Genomic DNA, 22,187 nt, shown 5'->3' with positions numbered 1-22,187 from the left:
TCACATACAGTGGTAGAGAATCATTGCCTCCCAACAGTCCTTCTCCTTTTCTTCCACAATGAAGAGCTTCTGACATTTTATTTGGACTCAGGGATGCCCAGAATATGAACTGCATTTCTTGGTCTGTCTTGTAGCTCAATATGACATATGGCTGAATTCTAGCTAATAACAGGTAAGCAAAACCTTGCTTTTAAAGTAACTGGCCCACACCTTTTGCTCCTTTCTGGTTTCATTTTTCCCTTCCTGTCTTTTAGAATGTGGGTGGAATTGCCAATTATAATCATCATAAATGTTGGGAATGGAAATCTATGTATGGCAGAACAAGACAGGAGGAATCTGGGTCCTGAGGACTTTGTGAAACAGGTCTCCCTTACAGCATTGCACTGCCCATTTTGGACTTTTACTTGAGAAGTAAATAAATTTCTTTCTTAATTAAACCATTGTTATTTGGGGGTTTCTGTTGCTGGCAACTGAATATTACCATATCTGATACATGATGATTGTATCAGCTAATATTCTGGGACATTAGTGCAAAATACTAAGATCTCTGTCTAGCATGTATGTCCTGTTAAAAGTCTCAGTAGAGATAAACATTTTGAACACTATTTACAAGGTTCATAATGGCAATGAATTGATAGTTATGTTTGATATTGAAAAATGCATACCTGAATTTACTACTGCTAGATACAAAAAACACAGTAAATATACTCAAGGAAAACACTTCCTCAGGTTTGTTTTTAGAAATAAAAACTTTGCACATGATTTTCAATAGGCGTGAGTTTTTCAAATCATTTTTGTTATCAATTGGCCAATAATTCAGCTCCCTCATAATTTTGAGGGGGAAAAACAAATATACATATATATGAATAAATAAAATAATGAGGTCCAGAAACACGTCACGAAAAATAAATAGTATGGTTAGTTGAACCATTCATTCATTTATTCAATGAACATTTATCAACTTTCGGTATATAATTTCTTAGGCTAATTTATTCTTATACATATAAATAAGTCTGTGCCAGGGCATTTCATTTTATATTTAAAGAGAAGTAACTGCTTCATTATTTTACTGAGAATTATTATACTTGCTCTTTTAAACTTATAACTAAAAATAAATCAGTCCTAGCCAGTTTGGCTCAGTGGGTAGAGCATCAGCCTGCAGACTGAAGGGTCCCAGGTTGATTCTGGTCAAGGCCATATGCCCGGGTTGTGGGCTCGGCCAATGCCCAGTAGGGGGTGTGCAAGAGGCAGCCAATCATTGATTCTCTCTCATCACTGATATTTTTGTCTCTCCCTCCCTTTCCCTTCTTCTCTGAAATCAATAAAAATATATTTTAAAATAAATAAATAAATCAGCTTTGTTAAGATCTGCTTAAAGCCTGAGTTAATAGTATAGTGAGGATATTTAAACCATTCTGATTTATTGAATGAAAATTCCAATAGTTATGTTACCATTCCATAATTGTAGATAATTTAATGTATTAATTCATAATAAGTACGTTGACATGTGAGCAGTCATCATTCTTTTGATTGACTACTTGGTGTTATTTTTGATTAAATTACAAAGGCAGTACACTGAGGAAAACAATAATCTTCTTCTTAATCATAATGTGCACGTTGTAGAATGACTAATTAGGGTATTTAACCAGAGCTTAGTTTGAAACAAAAAAGGATAAGGGCTACAAGAGCAGAACTAGGAATGTAGTTATAAGAAAGTAAATGTTAAGGTTGTGACTAAGAAAACCTAGCCAAGCAAAAATCCAAGTCAAGAAAATTAACAAAGGCAGGCCAGAGTTGGCAAGTACCTTGGACCCTGATTACAAATCAGATAGATGTGGCATCTGGGAGGACTTGAAGCCATGCTAGAAAACTGAGATAAAAGATTAGAGATTCTGGGCAATACAAGTTCAGAAACTCAAGCCAATGAGTTTAGCAGTAAGGTTTCAGGTTCCCATTAGATGACTCTGAGCAATAGGCCTGGGTAAAAATGGGGTTTATTATTGAGCTGAAGAGTCTGTAAACGTTGAGCTTCCTGTAAGTTTAGCTCAAGGCCCGAATTTGTCTCATAGCAAGAGACTGACCTGAAACTTCAGATATCCTTGCCTGGGAAGAAGGAGTGAGAAAATAAACAATAAGGTAATTCGTGATATAGGAATCCCAACTCTAGGTATGTTAGACTTTCTTGAGCTAATTTATGAGCATGACAGAGTTTTATTAAGTACAAGACAATAAGAGTTGTCAAATGGATTCCTTAAAGTGAAGAGGTAGGCCAATTTATGAAAGCTCTGATACTACATTATTTTTTAAAATCCTCACTGGAGGATATATTTGTATTGATTTTTAGAGAAAGAAGAAGGGAGAGAGAGAAGTGTGAGAGAAACCTTGATCGGTTGTCTCTCCTATTTGCCCCAACCAGGGAAGAAACACAAAACCTAGGTATGTGCCCTGACCCAGAATTGAGCCCATAGTCTTTTGGTTGATGGGACAATGCTCCAATCAACTGAGCCACCCAGCCAGGGCTGATACTACATTCTTACTTTGGCAGAATTAAGAATTGCTTACTAGCCTTGTGTCTTCCCAAGGATAATGCATAATTTGTGTTATTATTGGGAACCTAAAATAAGACATTTGCTTGCAAATGTGAGAATATGAAGTTTTACTCTTTAGGCTCTAGCCTGATAGCCAAACCCTGACAGGAAAAATCCTTCAACCCAAGAAATTGAGTCATCTTGGATCATAACAGCCACATGAATGCTACCATGAGAAAAAAGCAATTAGGATTCAGAGGCTTGCAATATCATAAATTCCCTACATCAACACAGAGAAAAAATACTTCAGGTCTTTTATAGACACTGACCTTATATTAAATATCTACATATTTATCCTGATGTAGGATTTTAGTCTACCTACGTTTTCATATAAATTTTTATCTTACCCAAATGTTACCTACTAATGAAATTCCATCCTCTTTTAAACAAAACAAAATTCTAGTGGTTTTTTTTTTAAATTTAGATTTATAAAAAGAGGCAGAGGTGAAACTTTTTTTAATTTAATCCATGTAGTATTTATAGAGTGAACTCTATATAGGTGTGATTATTAACAGATAATTTTCAACTCATTCTGCTATAGTGAGTGTAGAAAAAAATAGTGAAGTTTGAACAAGCAATAGATAAAGAAATAATGCTATAAGATTAATAGGACAAGATTCTTCAAAGAAAAAAAAAGAGAGACAGAGAGAAGAAATCTAAAGTAAAGGGATAAAATTACAAATGGGCCTTCGGACAAGCTGTAAGTACTCCAAGCAATGAAGGATGATTGAAGACTTGAATTAAAAACAGATTCAACCAACAAGAAACATATTTTGTAAGGAAGGACAGATGTAATGGCTTGAGGGGAAGAAAGGAAGTGAGCGATGGAGCAGTGAACATGAAAGGGTGACTCAGCTATGCAGTCACAGAAAGGTGATCAAGAGAAGATGAGGTTGGAAAGTACAAAATAAATCGAGACTGACTTTGCAAGTCAAGCAGGAAATTTCAAAGTTTGATTAGATTTAGTGAAATGGTAGCTAATACATAATGAACTCTCTCCTGTTCTTAAAATTCTTGAGGTGAGAAGAGGGGAAGTTTGAAGATAAATGAACAGGGAGAAATTCAAAGAAACGAACAGTTGTCTCCAAGTAAAAAAGCCTAAGTAGGAAAGATTGCAAGCAAGAGACAACTCATCAATCACCTAATTTAGGTGATTCATCAGTATGCAAAGTTTGAGTGAGTGGTCTTAAGTTCAAGCCTTGACTTGAACCTCTTTTTGTGTATATGTGATTTTTTAAAAAATATGCTTATTATTATTGTTGTTATTATTGATTTCAGAGAGAGGAAGGAAGAGGGAGAAAAAAATAGAAACATCAGTGATGAGAATCATTGATCGGCTGCCTCCTGCATACCCGCTCCTGGGGATTGAACCCATGACCCGGGCATGTGCCCTAACAGGGAATCAAACCATGACCTCCTGGTTCATGGGTTGACACTCAACCACTGAGCCACACCATCTGTGCACTTGGCTCCACTTCTTGCAATATTATCTCTTGCCAGCTCTTAGTTTCTTTAAGAACAAGGTCTTCATCTATAAAATGAGGATAGTAACATCTACATATATAAAAGCCTAAGTGACAGAACGACCGAACAACCGAACAACCCGAGTGATCGCTATGATGCGCACTGACCACCAGGGGGCAGATGCTCAACACAGGAGCTGCCTCCTGGTGGTCAGTGTGCTCCCACAGCGGGAATGCCACTCAGCTGACCCACCTGTCCCAGTGGCCCACCAGCCTGGCAGCAGCCTCTCACTCCCTCAGTAGTCCAGCTGGTCCAATATCCGGAGAATGGGCCAAGCACTGACAGACCAGCAGTGCCAGCACAATCCCAACAGTGCCGCAGGCCTCCTGGAAGTTGACCTTGGGCACCACTGCCACTTCCTCTCCTAGATGCTCCGCAAGGAAGAAACGATATAAAAGCGGCCTCCAGGTGGCTCCCGATAATCGACTTGAATGTCAGCAGGACAGATCTGGAACCCAGGCTGGCAAGGGCATCCCACTGCTTGCCCAGAGGGCTGATCTCGTCCTGGGCTCCCCCCCCCCCCACCCCTTTGGACGGGCACCAGATGCAGGATTCACGGCTGGCAAGCACCACTGCAGCGCAAGCCTCTCCAATCAGGACTGAATGGGCTGGGATAAGGGAGAGCAGCAGGCAGGAGCAGTAGGCGGCATTGGACTGCCGGTTTTGACCAATTCCCACAGGCCTTGCTGAGGGACCCAACCCATGCATGAATTCGTGCACTGGGCCTCTAGTATATTTAATAGAATGTTATCAGGATTAAATCCAATAAATTGTGCTAAGGTGCTATATAAATGATATCATTATTTTTTAAAAATAAGAGCAAACATTTATTGTAGAGTATTTTTAAGCAGAAGAGGAAACTATTTAGAGAAATTAAGTGACATGCCCACAGGGAAATAGTGATAGAGCAGGGATTCACCCAAGGCATTCCAACTAAAGAGTCCATGATTCTAAATACTTGGTTATACTGCCTCATTCCCTGGTTTCAGGGAATTTGCAACTGAGTTGAGGGGAAAATAGTGGAGTGCTGAATAATAAGACAACAAAAACCAATGTCACAAAGGAACCCATGATTCTGTGTTAAATGACTTTTAGAGACAGGAAGGTTTAACCTGGAATATTTTTAGGAGACCTACTAGTTAAGAAAAGAGTTGACTGCCCTAACCGGTTTGGCTCAGTGGATAGAGCGTCGGCCTGTGGACTGAAGGGTCCCAGGTTCGATTCTGGTCAAGGGCATGTACCTTGGTTGCAGGCACATCCCAGTAGGGAGTGTGCAGGAGGCAGCTGATCGATGTTTCTCTCTCATCGATGTTTCTAACTCTCTATCCCTCTCCCTTCCTCTTTGTAAAAAATCAATAAACTATATTAAAAAAAAAAAGAAAAGAGTTGACTTATGCTTATGAGGATGATTGGAACTGGCTAATCAAAATGAAGAATAGAGATTTTTTACAAATAGCAAACAAATGAGGCTAAACATATAAGGCATAAATATTAAGATTACTTAGTACGTTTATGCTAGAGAAAGCCAAAAATTATAGTGTCATAGAAATTTAAAATGCTGCTTACATTTCATTGAAACAAAGCAAAACAGCTGCAAATAATAATTCAATTCCAACATATAGACTATAAGTCTTAAAACAATTCATTATTTACTATTTAAGGGATGGTTTGAAATAAGTGACTATGAGATACACTAACCAGAGACCAAAAATTAATAAAAGAAAATGTAAGCCAAAATAAACACATTAATCTTTTCAAAGAAAGTATTTTATCTTTAGACAAAGTAATACTATTAGGAAATAACCTTATTTTTAAATAGTACTCCCTGATTTTAATGCTTTAAGGCTTAATAAAGTTCTATTCGGTTTTAAAAATGCTTGTTTTATTAACCTTTAAAGAAATTAAAGGAAAACTTAATCTAAACACTTTTTTATACTATTCATAAGAACTGTTAAACCTTATCACAACATGATCTTACAAAGTGTAAAACTGTATTGTATCATCTCTACTTATTTTGGGGGAATTTTAAAAAGCATTCAGAGAAAAAACACAAATATAAACTGTATAAGAGAAGAAGAAGCTGTGCTTAAGTTAAATAAAATTTACAAAAGCTTTAAGGTGTTTTTAGGGAGTACAGATCTAGAACAAATTCCTGCCCTCTTCATCTCTCTGCATCCTTTCTCTTTGTTCTTTTGGCTCCTGGCAAAAGTGTCAACTGTGAACACTATGTCTGTTGTCCTAGAAGTGTAAGGAATATTGTTCAGGATGGTCCCTGGGCAACTTTTGGGTAAGACACTACCTCATTATTACCAAAACATTTCTTCCATTAAAGCATTTCTTATGACAATGCAAACAGTATCTGGCAAGAATACTATCTTCTACTATTAAAATCATGATTTAATCTTTATTATCAGCTTAGCTATCTATTTTCCTGGTAGGACTTATTTCCCTAGAATATTTATTTGTGGGAATGAAAAGTTAGGGAAGACCCTAGTACAATGATGGCGAACCTATGACACGCGTGTCAGAGGTGACACGCGAACTCATTTTTTTGGTTGATTTTTCTTTGTTAAATGGCATTTAAATATATAAAATAAATATCAAAAATATAAGTCTTTGTTTTACTATGGTTGCAAATATCAAAACATTTCTATATGTGACACGGCACCAGAGTTAAGTTAGGGTTTTTCAAAATGCTGACACGCCGAGCTCAAAAGGTTCGCCATCACTGTCCTAGTATGACTTACATATATTTTAGGATTCTTTAGTAACAAAAACCAAACCTGGCTTACTTAAGTCAAAAGAAAGTATAATAAAATAAGTATCTCCCAGGTTCTATGGGAGAACTGAAAAACAAGGCTGGAAAAAGTGAAAACAGACAACTCAAGAAGGTCTTCCGGAACTGTGTAGCCATGACTGCTGAGATATGAACAACCGTTTCTTCTCTCTTTGCATCACGTCATTCAAGAGTCAGTGTGCCAGGAGAACAACTGGTTAGCCATATTTAAGTCTCTTACCTCACTCTACCTCACTCTTGATAATACTGGGGAAGGTCAGAGAAAGCATTTGGAAAGAAGAGACAAGTAACTTATTTGGTTTCTTTTGCAGGAGCAAACCAAGCACTTGGATTTCAATCGTGTCAATACTACACACAAGGGAGATTTAATTTGAAAAGAGCAAATCAGGGTGTCCTTGGAAAAGGGGAATAGAGTCTTGGCATCAAAAAAAAAAATCAAATATCATGGCTACAACAGAAAGTCTTTATGGAAGGTTCTCAGGTGAAGCAGCCCTGGATGCCCAAAGGCAGTGCCCCAGAAAGAAAGAAAGAACAGCTGCAAATGCATTTTCATTCAACACAATCTGTTGAAACAACTCAGTTACAGCCATGGTGGAAATGACTAAACATGGACTATATAAGCCAGAAACCAAAACCCAATAAAGATGGTATGCCCAACAAAGCTAACAGCATTAAATAGAAATGTAATGGATAGACCAAAAATATACTACTGGATACCCTCAGTGTCTCCTAGGCATTACCACCCTTTTTACACCCCCCCCCTTTTGCATCCCCGCCACACACACACACACACAACACACACACACACCCCTCTGAAGAAGACTGACCACCTTTAGTGTTTCCAGAGTGATCCAATGGCCTAAGCCCTAAGGGAAACTCCCAGCTGATTGTAAGACAATCACTTTCATGTTTTCTTTGAAATCAAAGTTAAGCACAATTCACTTATTTTATACTTAATGCCAAGGAATCCTCATCTGTAAGTACCCAGGCTAAGTAAATTGTATAAATTCTCCTTTGGCTTCTCAATACCTGAAGAACAGAATCCCTGGCCTGTAAGACCCTACGAGATCTGACTGGGACCTTTCTGAATCTTATCTCAGCATGTAACCCATTGCCTCCATTACGCCAGTCTTCCCTTTTTCCCCTTGAATATGCCAAGTTAATTTCCTGCGCATTACCTGGGACTTGGTACTCCCTTTGAAGGCTTTCCAATGATTCTTTAAATGGTTGGACTATCTAACGCTTCACTGTTTGGTTTCAGTTGGCACCTCCTCAGAGAGTCCTTCCCTGAATTCCCTCTCTATAGTCACTTTCTATTGCATCATTCAATGTGTTTCTTCTGTAACACCACTATTAAAATGTATCTTTTTTATTGTTCATTGTTTGCCACCTCCTCCTAGAAGAGTCCTTTTTTGTTTTGTTCATTGTTGTTTTCTACTCTTAGAAAAGTTCCTGAAACACAGTAGGCACTCAATAAAAAATTTCTTAAATGAATGAACTAATCTATGCAAAGCATAACTATTTTATATCTGGAGTTTTTTCTGTAAAATGGAGACAACATTGCTGTGGAGGTCAAATAAAAAAAGAGCTCTTTGATATGGTATTATTACTAACGTATAATTAGTTGTACTTTAAATATTAGAGATAGAAATGTTAAGTACTCAAGTAGTTACCTACCAGGCTGTGAACTCCTCAAGAACAGGGACTATATCTATTCTTGTTATCACTTGTTATTTTATGCCCAGTATAGTGTCTGCCATGTAAATATTTGTTGAATGAATGGATGAACCAATGAATGAGCAAAGCATCTCTCTACCTCCAGAAAGACTATCATCTAGAAGGAATAAATGTAGTTGTAGTCCTTCATAAGGGATTACATAAATATTATTGTGTCCTTTCTTCATTTACTTATTCGTAAGAATTCTTGAATACCTACTATGGCTAAGACTGTTTACAATGCAGAGGATACAATGATAAGTACAAGTAAACCAACCAACACATAATGTTCCTGCCCTCATAAATCTCATTGTATGTTGAGAGAGACATTAATAACCACAGAGATAAATTTATAGAGCTTCAACTGAGATAAATGCTAGGGAATGGGTTTGAATTACTTTGGAAATTATTATGTGTAACTATTTAAACCAGATGTTATAAAGCTTTCCAGACAGAACATATATTTTGGTTATTAAAGAAAATAACTTATTGAAGCGGGAGCTGGATCCAGGACTACACTAAATAAATTCATATTTTTGGCTCATCCACATAGGTTTACTAAATTAAATTAACTACAGAGCGATTCACATGTTCAAATATTTGTTTCCAGAGTAAATGTCCTCTGTCTTCATCCTAAGGTTGCCTTTAAAGTCACCTATATTTGAAATGTCTCTTCATGCGTTCAAAATGAGTATTTCCTCTTCTTAATGTGTTTTAGCTTGAATTTCTCCTAATCTGATTTTAAGACCATAACTCCTGGTTTCTGTTTGCCTTTGCCTTTGTTCACAACTTTATATTCAACTATTAATATACTAGAGGCCCAGTGCACAACATTCGTGCACTTGGAGGCGGCAAGGGGCGGGGGCGGGGGGGCGGTCCTTCTGCCTGGCCTGTGCCCTCTCACAGTCTGGGACCTCTTACGGGATATCCAGCTGCCAGCTTAGACCCACTCCCCACTGCTCAGAGGCGGGAGAGGCTCCGGCCACCATCACTGCGCTCGCCAGCTGTGAGCCCAGCTACTGGCTGAGTGAAGCTCCCCCTGTGGGAGTGTACTGACTACCAGGGGGCAGTTCCTGCATTGAGCATTTGCCCCCTGGTGGTCAGTGCTAATCATAGTGACCAGTTGTTCCTCCATTCAGTCAATTTGCATATTAGCCTTTTATTATATAGGATTTGTTTTAGATGGGCCTGCTGCAAACAGTGTAAAAGTATCAAGTGTTATTTCTTTCTAAGAAGAAAAAAAAAACATTTCTGGAATTAAGCCAATTTAAATGTATTGATATGACATATATTTGGTCTAATTTGTATCCGATTTTTTCCATTGACAGCTTGGGTCAAAAGCTAAGATTGACAGTTTGGGTCATACAAGAGATTATTGTGCTAGCCAGTTTGGCTCAGTGGATAGAGTGTTGGCCTGAAAGGATCCCAGGTTCAAATCCAATCAAGGGCATGTACCTTGGTTGCAGGCTTCTCCCCAGCCCGGGCCCTGGTTGGACTGTACAGGAGGCAACCAACTGTTATGTTTCTCTCAGATAGATGTTTCTCTCTCTTTCCCTCTCTCTTCCACTCTCTCTAAAAATTAATGAAAAAATATCCTCGGGTAAGGAGAGAGAGAAAAGAGAGAGAGAGAGAGAGAGAGAGAGAGAGAGAGAGAGAGAGAGAGAGAGAGAAATATTACTGAGGGTAATGCCTGTCTCACCTCACAAAGGTGAGACAGCAGAAGTAGGCTAGGAAAGCTTTCAGACCTTGGAACTGGTCTGAAACTTAAGAAAAGAGAGGGGGGAAAGCAAGGCCAGTTGGATAGGAAGAGCCTCAGACCAGTGCATCTCTGAAAACCAGGGTGGCCAGTCCTAAAGGGGAGCTCTAGGGAAAAGACTGCCCTTGGAGAGCCTCATGGGCAGACATGGCCAGGCTCTGACATCCATGTCACGCTAAGTCACTGGCTGGAGTAGCCGGCAGAACCTGTCAGCTCCAACGCTGCGGTGCATTCTGAGGGGCTGCAGCACAGGCTGTGTGCTAACCACAGGCCTCCCAGCAGGGTCACTCTTGAGAAAATATGAGTAAAAGAGCTACATGGCTGCCAAACACCTCTTACAATATTTTATTCATGTATAACCTACACACAGTGAAATGTACAGGTTGTAAGTGTACACAATCTAAGGAGTTTTGACAAACTTATAAATCCATTTACTCCATCCCCAACAAGAAAGAGAATATTTCCTTTACAGAAAAAGGTTCCCTTGGGTCCTTGGATCCCACCTCTCTTTCTTCTGTCCCTCATTGCCACCCAGCCATGCTCCCCTTTGCGCGCACACACACACACACACACACACACACACACACACACACTGTTCTGATTTTTATTACCATAGTTTATTTTGCCTGCTTTGAACTTCATATAAATGGAATCACAGCACATGTTCTCTTTTATTTCTGGCTTCTCATGCAATACAATGTTTTTGATATTTATCCATATTGTCATATATATCTTAAAATTTTTATTTCATTGTATGAATATACACCATTTCTTCATCTATTTTCCTTTTATAGAGATTTGGGTTGTTTCCAACTACTGGCTATTAAGTTACTATTAACGTTTTTGTACATCATTTTGTACATTTTTTATGGACATTTCCATTCATCTTTGATACTGAGGATTGGGATTACTGAGTCATACACTAGGGTATGTTTAAATTTATAAGAAACTGCCAGTTTTCCAAATCATTTGTACCATCTCTTACACAAACATCTGGCTGTTTTGACTGATATTTAATTAAATTTATATACCAATTTGGGATGAACTGACATCTTAAAAATATTGAGTCTTCCAATGATTGTCAGATTACTCTTCATTTTCTTAGTTTATTTTTCTTTTCTCTCAGAAATGTTTTGTTCTCAATGGTGCAGAGAACATGTAAGCTTTTGTTAAGTATATTCCTAAATATTTTATGCTTTTAGGCTACTGTAACTAGTATTGCATTAAAAATTTTTTGTTCAATTATTCATTGCTATTATACAAAGCTGACTTTTGTACATTGACTTTGTAATCTATGAACTAGCTAAAGTCATTTATTAGTTCTGCTTGTTCTTTTCTCTTTGTAGATTCCTTTGTGTTATCCATGTGTACCATCATATTGTCTTCCAAAGGTAAAAACTTAATTTTTTCTTTTCCAACTTTACTTATGCATTTTCCTTGCTTTATTGCACTAGGACCTCTTGCACAATAGAAGTGGTGAGTGCAGACATCAGTACCTCTTTTTTGATCTGCAGAAAAACAGTTCAATATTTCACCATTAAGTTTTCTTTTCATTGTGGATATTTTCTTGCTTCATTTAATATCTTGGGGTTTTTTTATTTTAGTTCCAAGACTAAGTGTAAAGGCCCACTGTTGTTTCATTTATTTCTCGGACAGTACAAGTTCCTTCCTTATTTGACGGTTGGAAGGAAAGGCGGTTGATTCTGATTCTTTCTAGGGTTTGATTTGCACTTAGGTCAGCCCACAGTTTTAATTAGGTTGAGTTCACCAGCCTCTCTGCTTAGCTATGAAGAATTCATTTCACCCTAGAATTCAGTTCATGAAGCCTTCCTTGCATACAAAACTCTTTTACAATTCCATAGAAAAGTATCATTTTTATTTTGTTCCAGTTTCTTGTTACCACAAACATGGTCTTTTATATCCTTTTATGACCTGCTAACATTTTGTTATTTTCCTATGTATGTGTTTACATCTTCAAATAATTGGGTGAATTAAATTTAGTCCTCCTTATATTTTTTGTCCTTTATTGTTTTTCTAATTGTATATTTTTTGTGTGTGTGTCCTTGTTTAAACCTCATCTTCGTTTCTCTGATGGTTTTGCTATTGTCTTCTGCATCTTCCTGAAATCTACTCTCTCAGCTTTCCTCTTCTACTTCTGTCATCTTATATTTCCTATGTTCTTTTCTTCCTTATTCTATTGCTATTTTGTTGTCTTCCTTCATAGAACTGTTTTCTTTAACAACAAAACAATAATAATAAAAGTGCTTGTCACAAGCTTTACCTTGTTTATGGCGACTTTTACACAGTCTGTTGACAAATGCTGCTGCCATCTTTCACGTTTATCTTACAGTATCTATGTCATGACTGTACCAGTTTCTTCTGCATTGTTGTATGAGCTGAACTTTTCTGGACCAGCTAATTGCACAAAGTTCTTGGTGAGGAGAGACCAGGATATTCTTTCATGATTTATAACCCAAAAGATTCTCTCTTCTGCTTCCCACAAATAAAACACATCATTGTGATGCTTCGTTTAGCCCCAAACCAGGTTTAGCAAATTTCTGCCACCAGCCTAGCTAACTCAATTCCTCAAACCCTTCCGAACAAGAGATATAACGTTTTCTCTTTCAGGTAGCTACCTTCTCTTCAGAAAAAGCATTTGCCCCCTGCTTTTGAGATCTGCTGTTACTGAACTCTCTTCCTACTTTTTTTTACTTCCTACCATGAAACTTCTTTCAGGTCTCAGCTGCTCTTGGTAGCTAGCTCTCACATGTAAGTTTGATTATATTGTTTGTAGGTTTTAAAAAAATTGTTTTCCTTATTGCTTGTGTATGATTTCCAGGAGGGGGAAAGCCCACTTGCATACCACATTCTTATCAAAAGTCACCTGAAGGTGCTTTGGTAGATACCTAAGTTTTGTGGGTTTTTTTTTAATGTATCTTTATTGTTGAAAGTATGACAGATGTTCCTCTTTTCCCCCCCATTAACCTCCTCCACCCCGCATCCATGAGACCTAAGCTTTATTTAACTCATGTCTTATAAGACTTGTTGTTTAGTTTACTCTCTTGGATAACATTAAACCAATTATAAAAACAGTAACCATGTACTTAAAATGTTGAGTTCTCTAATTTGTTTTATTAAACACATGTGAGATATTTTCCAATAGCTTCTACGAGAAATCCTATTCCACTGCAATTACTAGAGAAATTCAGCTGATTATTAAAATACTTTACTTGATTAGTCATCTAGAAAGTGACTGTGCAATAAATTAAGCATTTGAACATTGCAGAGAAAATTATAGCACAGCTCCCAGCTTTTCTTACAGCCTTAAGACATGAAGAATACCTAGTAGAGTTGGATGAGCTAGGAGGGGGTTATAAGTACAGGGATATATTTCACTGTGAAATTAGAGTAGGCATTGAAGTTGAAGGCTGGCTCCCAGTGAGTTTCCTTTTGGGAACTCTAAGCAACCATCAGTACAAAGGTCACAGAAGTATCTTATGAAGCCAATCATTTACGACTTTTTGTGGCTATGGAACTGATCAAGTCAGTTGTCAAATGCAGAATGAGAGCATGGGGGCATGAACCCAAAAGAAAGAGAAAAGTAAAGGAGAAGCACACAAGGAAATAAATATAGGTAGCCATATGTATATACATATTATATTTTCTAGTACTTGTGGTTTTTTTAATATAGCCTTAAAATGCAGAGTGATTAAATGAGGACCTTTTCCTTCATACTCTTCCCCTACCTCTATCTGGTTCTACAGTGTTCTCCAACCTTTTACCCTCGCATGTAGAAATCACACAAAGTAGCCTGGAGAGGATTTAGAAGGTATGAGTTAGTGAAAAGTAATATTGCCCTGATATAAGAAAAACAAAACTACTAGGGAAGGTATTAAATAGAGGATTTATATAAAGTTCTATAATACAGTAGTTCCAAATTTTTAATGAGAAATTCCATCTCTAAGAATAATGTATAATAATGGATTTTGAATGTGAAATAGTTACACACACTTCCTGGTCAAAACTTATGATCAAAAGAATAATAAGTGTTTGTGACAGTGCCCAGAACATAGTAAATGCTATATAACAACATAAAATTTTATAGAAAAAAAATTTAAATCTTTTTTATAATCATTCAAAGTTTACAGTACTTGAAATTATGTTTGAAGAAGCTAACAACTCTATCTATTCTAGAATAATTCAATGTTAAAACCCAAAACACTAATTCAAACTGATATGTGTACCCCCATGTTCATTGCAGCATTATTTATAATAGTCTAGATATGGAAGTAACCCAAGTGACTATCAATAGGAGAGTGGATAAAAATATTGTGGTACATATATACAATGGAGTTGTGGCACATATATACTATGGAATATTACTCGGTCATAAAAAAAATCATGAAACACTACCATTTGCAACAACATGGGTGGACCTACAGGGCATTATGCTATGTCGAATAAGTTAGACAGAGAAACACAAATATCATATGATTTTATTTATATGTGGAATCTAAAGAATAAATAAATGAACAAAGAAAATAGAAACAGACTCATAGATACAGAGAATAGACTGCTGGTTATTCAAGGGAGGGCTGGTGATAAAAATGAAGGGATTAAGAAACAAATGACTCAGTTTGCTTATAATTAAACACATATTTGCTGCTTTTCCTGTTCATCATTCATTCCTCCACTTCAAGCTGATGTGGATCCTTTACCTGCTGCCTGAAGTGTTTTGGTTTTTTGTTTGTTTTAATTTCCACTAGTGAGTCACTACATGGTTGGGAATTTTATCAGTTATTTTACTATATTCTATCATTGCTCTGAAGAGTTAGCAATCACTCTCATCATTCCTTGAGAATAATCATTCTCTGGCTGCTGGTAAGCTTTTTTTTAAGCCTTTTATTTTTATAACAATATAATTTACTAAGGAATGATTGTGATATTAAGCATTTTTATTTTTTAAGTATATTTTTATTGATTTCAGACAGGAAGGGAGAGGAAGAGAGAGATAGAAACATCAATGATATGAGAGACTCAGGGATCGGCTGCCTCCTGCACACCCCCCAAACAGGATCGAGCCTGCAACCCAGGCATGTGCCCTTGAATGGAATCAAACCTGGGACCCTTCAGTCTGCAGGCTGACACTCTATCCACTGAGCCAAACCAGCCAGGGCTCATTTAAGCATTTTTAAGCCTATTTACTACATGTCAGGCACTGGATGGATGCCTGAGGCATCAAGATGAATGACCTTAAATAGTAGATGAGCCAGATATTCAATCAAATAAGTATATTGTGATGTGAGCAATGAGATAGTAGAGGCATATACAAAGTGTTATGGGTGCATGATTTCACAAACAAGACTTTTAACCTAAACAAAGAAGACATTCTGCCAGTGGGAATGAGAAGTTGAGGTGTGTACTGTGGAAAACTTGCTGTATTAGGAAAGAGCAAACAGAGCTGAAATAAAGGCATGTTTTTTATTTGTTTGTTTTGTTTTGTTGTTTTTCAGGAAAAGCAGCAGATGAAGCCATACTGTGCTATGTTTAGAAATTTTGACTTTTACTCCATAGCCACTGGGAAGCCACTGAAATATTATATGCCATAAACACAATAACAATCAGACTTCTACTTTAAGGAGGGTAACTGACATGGAAAACAGATAAAGTGTATACATGGAAAACAGATAAAGTGAAGCATGGAGGCAGCCAATTAGAAAATTATCATAATAATCAAAATGAGAGAGAATATGTACATAAACTACACAATCATCAAATGCTTCACTATGAAATTGAAGTTTTATCTTTCATGCTTGGGAGAATATTCTCTGAATCTGAATGACTGCTTCCCAGATTTTCTAATGGTTCCTAACTATATGAAATGTGCACTGTTATAATCTACGTTCCATAAAAATTACTAAATTTCCCTTAAGATATGTCATGGGAAAATGTAACCTAAATTAATTCCTTTTGAAAAACATATGCAAAAATAAAGCCATTGTATTATAACCTAGAAATATTACAAAGGTTATTTATAGAGTCTTCCTCTTCCCCTTTTAGACAAGAACACTGGTCCTTTATGGTCAGGAGTGGGGGTGGAAACAATAATCAGCAAAGAGTAAAACCCTGTTGAAGTGAAAAATTCAGAATCTTGACTTAACCAGTCTAAGAAAAATGCCAGTAAGGCTTATCACAAACGGGTGACTTGGAATAGAAGCATCAAGAATTGAGTCGTAACCTCTCCACTCCCCACCCCATCCTGCTGCTCAAACACCCTCAGTTAGGAGTGACCAGCTTTGATCTCTTCCCTTTAAAAACAACCGAATAGCTCTTGTTTTCACTCCATGATAAAATTCCCTCCTTGTAACAGGGCTTTATTTCTACATTGGCATTTGATACTTATTAAAGAAACTGACAACAGAAAAAAAATGTAATGTCTTATATTTTGTAGTATTTTCCAATATGTCTAAATTTAAATAATTTCATGGGTATCCTGACTTCTTTCCAGGAGTAAAATTTTTCTTTAATAAGACAGGGTTTATGTACACAGGCAAAGTAAATTAGCTCCTGCCTCACAGTTGCTAAGAAAACGAATTGCTTAAGAAGATTAGAGTCATTTTCTTTACTTAAAGGTATTCCTGACAACCCACACTGAAATTACACAAGATTAACTCCATTAACACCATTTCCCATTCTTTAAACTAGTAACTTCTAGAAAGCAGCATTTAGACTGAATAGTTCAAAGCATACTTTAAGAGGAGATCTCAGATGCTTAGAAATGCTAATATAAGTATCATTTAAGGATTCAGAATAAGGTTCTGAGAGGTCAAGCAACATTATTGGTTATATAGTGAGCCATAGTGAAATGGAAGAAAGCTGCTTGTTTTTTGTCTTTGCCATTTAGTCTGTATTTTCTTTATGTAGACAGCATTTCAAATCAAATGATAGCTTAAAGGGTATAACACTATAATCCCTTAGAGGCAGGGATATTATCTGATTTTGTTTTGTCTTTATAGAGTGCCTTTCACTTAGGGGCACTCAAATTTTTGTTGATTATTATGTCATATATTTGACACTGCTTTGTGGTTTATCAAAAATACATAAAGCCGAAGGACTTCTATGCAAGCATATAAGCCTAACGAATGGACACAGACACCAGGGGGGTGAGGGCATGAGTGGGGAGGGGGACAATGGGAGGATACACATATGTAATACTTTAATCAATAAAGAAAAAAATTAAAAAATACATAAAGCAGAGGGCTTAAAAAACCCAGATTAAAACAGTACCATGAGATATCAAGCTATCTCTAAGCATCTTTCTGAATCTGAAAGCAAAGCCATAGCACAGGCACTAAAATTTACACTATTTTTGTTAACTATTGTTATGCTATTGAAATGTGCAATGCACAAATATCTCTCTCTCTCTCTCTCTCTCTCTCTCTCTCTCTCTCTCTCTCTCTCTCTCTCTCTCTCTCTCTCTCTCTCTCTCTCTCTCTCTCTCTCTCTCTCTCTGGCAATATATTGGCCTGAGCCAGAAGCATTCTGAAAAAAATGCAAGCGTCATCCATCAATTGCTGTACCTGACCCTCTCTGCAACTTAAGTATTCTTCAAGGTTTTTAATTGCAAAATTAATACAAAAATCTATTCTTGTTTAAAAAAGCCAAACATTTCAGAAGTAAATAGGGGGAAAATGAAAAGTCCTATTTTCCTTATTACTCCCCATATTTTGCTCCAACCTCTTTTACTGTCCTTATATTAATGCAAGAAAACTCTGCATTGTGAGACAGGGATTCATTTTCTTTTTGGTCCTTTAATGGTAGTTCCCAGGTGGAAAATATACAATGAGGAACACTGGCCAAGATCTTTCTTAAAGATCTTAATTTGAATGAACTGCTAAATTCCCAGGTTTAGAAATAGCTATTTCCACTAACCATAAAATAAATCTAAGTGTGCTGAATTATAATTACTTTATGTTAAGACAGAATAAGATCAGATCTCAAGGGAAAGTCATTAACCATTTAATTGTAAAACTGTTCATCAGAGAGCACAGTGAGGTAATATCAATGATAATAAAACTAGCTGACATTTATTGAGAATTAACTAGATGCCATACCCTGATCTTATTGTGTCATAAGATTTTCTAAAATAAAGGTTCAGCAGTGAAATTTTAAGACATGGCATGTGATCATCAGTACGTGCGTTCATAATATCTTGAATTTGTATATTTTCCATTATTTTGTTTGATGCAATACTGCCCTGGACTGAGAAATGATTACTGACATTACTTCAAATCTGAATTCACAATAGAGAAGTTCAGTGGGTGGGTAAAGCCACAGACTAATGCAGTGGTGGGGCCCCTCTCTGAGTTCAGGCTCTCGAAGCTATGCCAGCATTTCCCAAACTTCAAGCATTCTTGTTCTGCTGCTGGTATAGCTACACTAGTATTTCCTTAATGCCTTTAAATGGATTCCCCTCCTTTAAAATTAAGCTTATTTTTTAAAGAAACATCATGTAAGTGGAAAACTTATATGGATTATTTGCCATAAATAAAAAAAAATAACTAGAAAAATAAATTCAATAAAACAAAGCAATCTTACTAAATTCTGACTGATATTGTTGCCTGCTGGTATTCCTGAGCCTGAACCCTGCACTGTCTGTTCAAAAAGTACATCAGCAGTGCCCTAGCCCAGTGGTCGGCAAACTGCGGCTCGCAAGCCACATGCGGCTCTTTGGCCCCTTGAGTGTGGCTCTTCCACAAAATACCATGTGCGGGCGCGCACGTACAGTGCAATTGAAACTTCGTGGCCCATGTGCAGAAGTCAGTATTTTGTGGAAGAGCCACACTCAAGGGGCCAACGAGCTGCATGTGGCTCGTGAGCCGCGGTTTGCCGACCACTGCTTTGGCTCAGTGGATATAGCGTCGGCCTGCAGACTCAAGGGTCCCAGGTTCAATTCCGGTCAAGGGCAGGTACCTTGGTTGCGGGCACATCCCCAGTAGGGAGTGTGCAGGAGGCAGCTAATCGATGTTTCTCTTTCATTGATGTTTCTAACTCTCTATTCCTCTCCCTTCCTCTCTGTAAAAAATCAATAAAATATATTTTAAAAAAGTACATCAGCAAGTGGTAATGACATATGTAAACCAGAATCAATCAGCTTTCTCCTTGTCTTAAACAGAATGATTGGTTAAAGAACTGAAAGAGAATTGGGAAAAAGGCAACTCTCTCCAATGTACTTTTTAAATGACATCTAATATTATTCCAGGTAAAATTTCAAATTTTGCCTGTGATTATGATACAAGTCCCAAGATATTCTGGAAAATACACCAAAATGATTTGGAAATTTCCTGAAGGATCAATCTTCTTTATTTTTATTTTGGTCTTAGAATCTCAAAAGGAATCTTGTTTCTCACTACTCCAATATACCAAATAATAAATGGCAAGTAATATCAAGTTGGTAGGAATGAAAGTTATTAACCAAAAAACTTATTTTCAGAAGGCAACTGTTAGGTAGATGATAACAGTGCTGATTTAGGAAGCACAATTAAGTTCAACCACATACTTACTAGCTTGTTTGACATTGATAGGTCAGTAAACCACTCAGTATTTTCTCATCTACAAAAACAGGAGAACACTACCTATATAACTCATGGGTACATGAATTAAAATGAGAGAAATGCTTGGCACAACAAACACTCAATAAACGCTATTTGTATCAAAAGTTACATATGACTTTCAGCTTATTATAACTCACAAATATCCAAGTGTTTTAATCTAAATAAAAAGATCTCCATTTGTTTTACCTTAGTAATCCTGAGGCACAATGGCTCAGTTTCAGATACAACTTTGAAAATTAAAATTCATCCTTCTGAAAGCCTAAAATGCCCCAGAAAAACTGATCATTAAAAGCCTGGTCATCATTTGGTCCAAAATATCTTAAAAGTCTTAAACTAAAAAAAAAGTAAACATGGCAAATGTTATTGTTATACAAAATAATTATCCACGTGTACAGTGTCTGAATACATTTTACAATGGCTTGAAACTAGTGACCCTTTCTTAACACATGGCCAAAGTAATAGAAAGATAGCTAAAATTATAGTGCCATCTACAGGCAAAGAAACAAATACCAATGACAGCACATTTTAATGCTTTCACATTTTCTAATTGCTGCTACTCAATGTTTTTTTAAAAAAAATGGGATTTAATAATTTTTATAATTCATTTTATGATTATAGTGACATAATTTATTAATGTATTTATATAATTTGTATTTTATATAAATTTATATAATTTATGTATTATATAAATTTATATAATATAGTAAAATAAAACATTTTCTCTAAAATTTTTACTATTTAATATATCATCATTGCCATTAAAATAGAGGCAATTTTAAAAATCCATGGAACAACAATCATCACTTTTTGTGTCCCACCTAGACTTATTAAAATATATGACAAAACAAGAACTTTTTAGCTTAAAAAAATCCAAAAACCCTATCATCTCAACAGAATGTCATTTTCATCTTTGTTTGTTGTTCCTTTCCAATCTATGTCTGTAGACATTTATTTAATAACAAGTGTCAGGCACTTTTCTAAGCTGCTTTACATATACTGACTCAGCAAATCATCACAATAACCCTAACAAGTAGGAATATTACCATCCCCACTTTATAGATATTGAAGCTGAAGCTCATAAAACCTAAATATCTTTTCCAAGGCCATGCTGCTGTAAATGGCTGAGTCAAGGTTCAAACTGGGGGATTTTGTGTCCACTATCTATGCTTTTAATCACTATGCTAAAATGTCTCTCCTTAGAAAAAGCTGCACTCAGTGTATGGACCGCATTTGTAATATATGTTCTGCTTTTAAAGGGTAACATTTTCTCATAACTAAAACTATGATCATCATTTTTAGTAATTAACATGTTTTGCCATCAAATTGATAGATCTCATTTTACTTACTTTTGTTATCTAATGCTGGACTTTCAAACTATTTCTAATTTCTTTCATTATATATAAAAATGCTACAATAAGCAAATTTTGCATTGTATGTAGCTCGTTTCCTTCTTTTGCATTTTATTTTCTTATGCTAATATTCCCAAAATGGTTTGACTGACTTAAAGTATATAGAAGTGACACATTACTGATACATAATATATACTGCTTTTTAAATTTTCATTATATAAAGTTACCAGAGCCCTAGCCAGTTTGCTCAGTGGATAGAGTGTCAGCCTGCAGACTGAAGGGTCGCGGGTTTGATTCTAGTCAAGGGCATGTACCTCGGTTGCGAGCACATCCCCAGTTGGGGGTGTGCAGGAGGCAGCTGATCGATGCTTCTCTCTCATCAATGTTTCTAACTCTCTATTCCTTCCCCTTCCTCTCTTTAAAAAAATCAATAAAATATATTTTAAAAAAATAAAATAAAGTTACCAGAAATTAGAGACTGCTCGGATCTTCCTATTTCCCCCTAAATTTAATTTATTAATATAAAGTGGTTAGCAATGGTTTACTAGTATGATATGAAATAGTTAACCTAACAAATATTTAAATTTTTAAATGGGTCAAATGTTTTCTTCCTCTAGCAACATAAAAGGTAGAGATAATCCAATTATTTGTTGCTGAGGAGATTGGTGCTATCTTGATTCTTTAAGTGAGCCTCAAAAAAAAAAAAAATCAGTAATATACTCAAAGTCACTAGTAAGTGTCAGGCATGGAGTCAGCCCAGATCTGCCTGACTCTAAAAATCTACGCTTAGATAATGGGGGGAGGAGGAAAGGGATGGGTCAATGTATGACAAGATAAAGAAGT

General features: G+C 36.5%; 1 long non-coding RNA gene across 1 annotated transcript; it reads left to right on the top strand.

The window, feature by feature from the left end:
- Positions 1-259: 259 nt before the first annotated feature.
- LOC308513044 lies at positions 260-16,802 on the top strand. The gene is made up of 3 exons (XR_013995505.1): positions 260-411; positions 11,728-11,772; positions 15,895-16,802. It is a non-coding gene; the product is annotated as an uncharacterized lncRNA (long non-coding RNA).
- The last annotated feature ends 5,385 nt before the right edge of the window (positions 16,803-22,187 follow it).

The sequence above is a fragment of the Myotis nattereri genome (genome assembly GCF_964212035.1).
Source record: "Myotis nattereri genome assembly, chromosome: 2".
NCBI classification, from domain to species: Eukaryota; Metazoa; Chordata; class Mammalia; order Chiroptera; family Vespertilionidae; genus Myotis; species Myotis nattereri.
The sequence above is the reverse complement of the archived record's forward strand: the minus strand, read 5'-3'. Positions and strand labels throughout refer to the sequence as shown.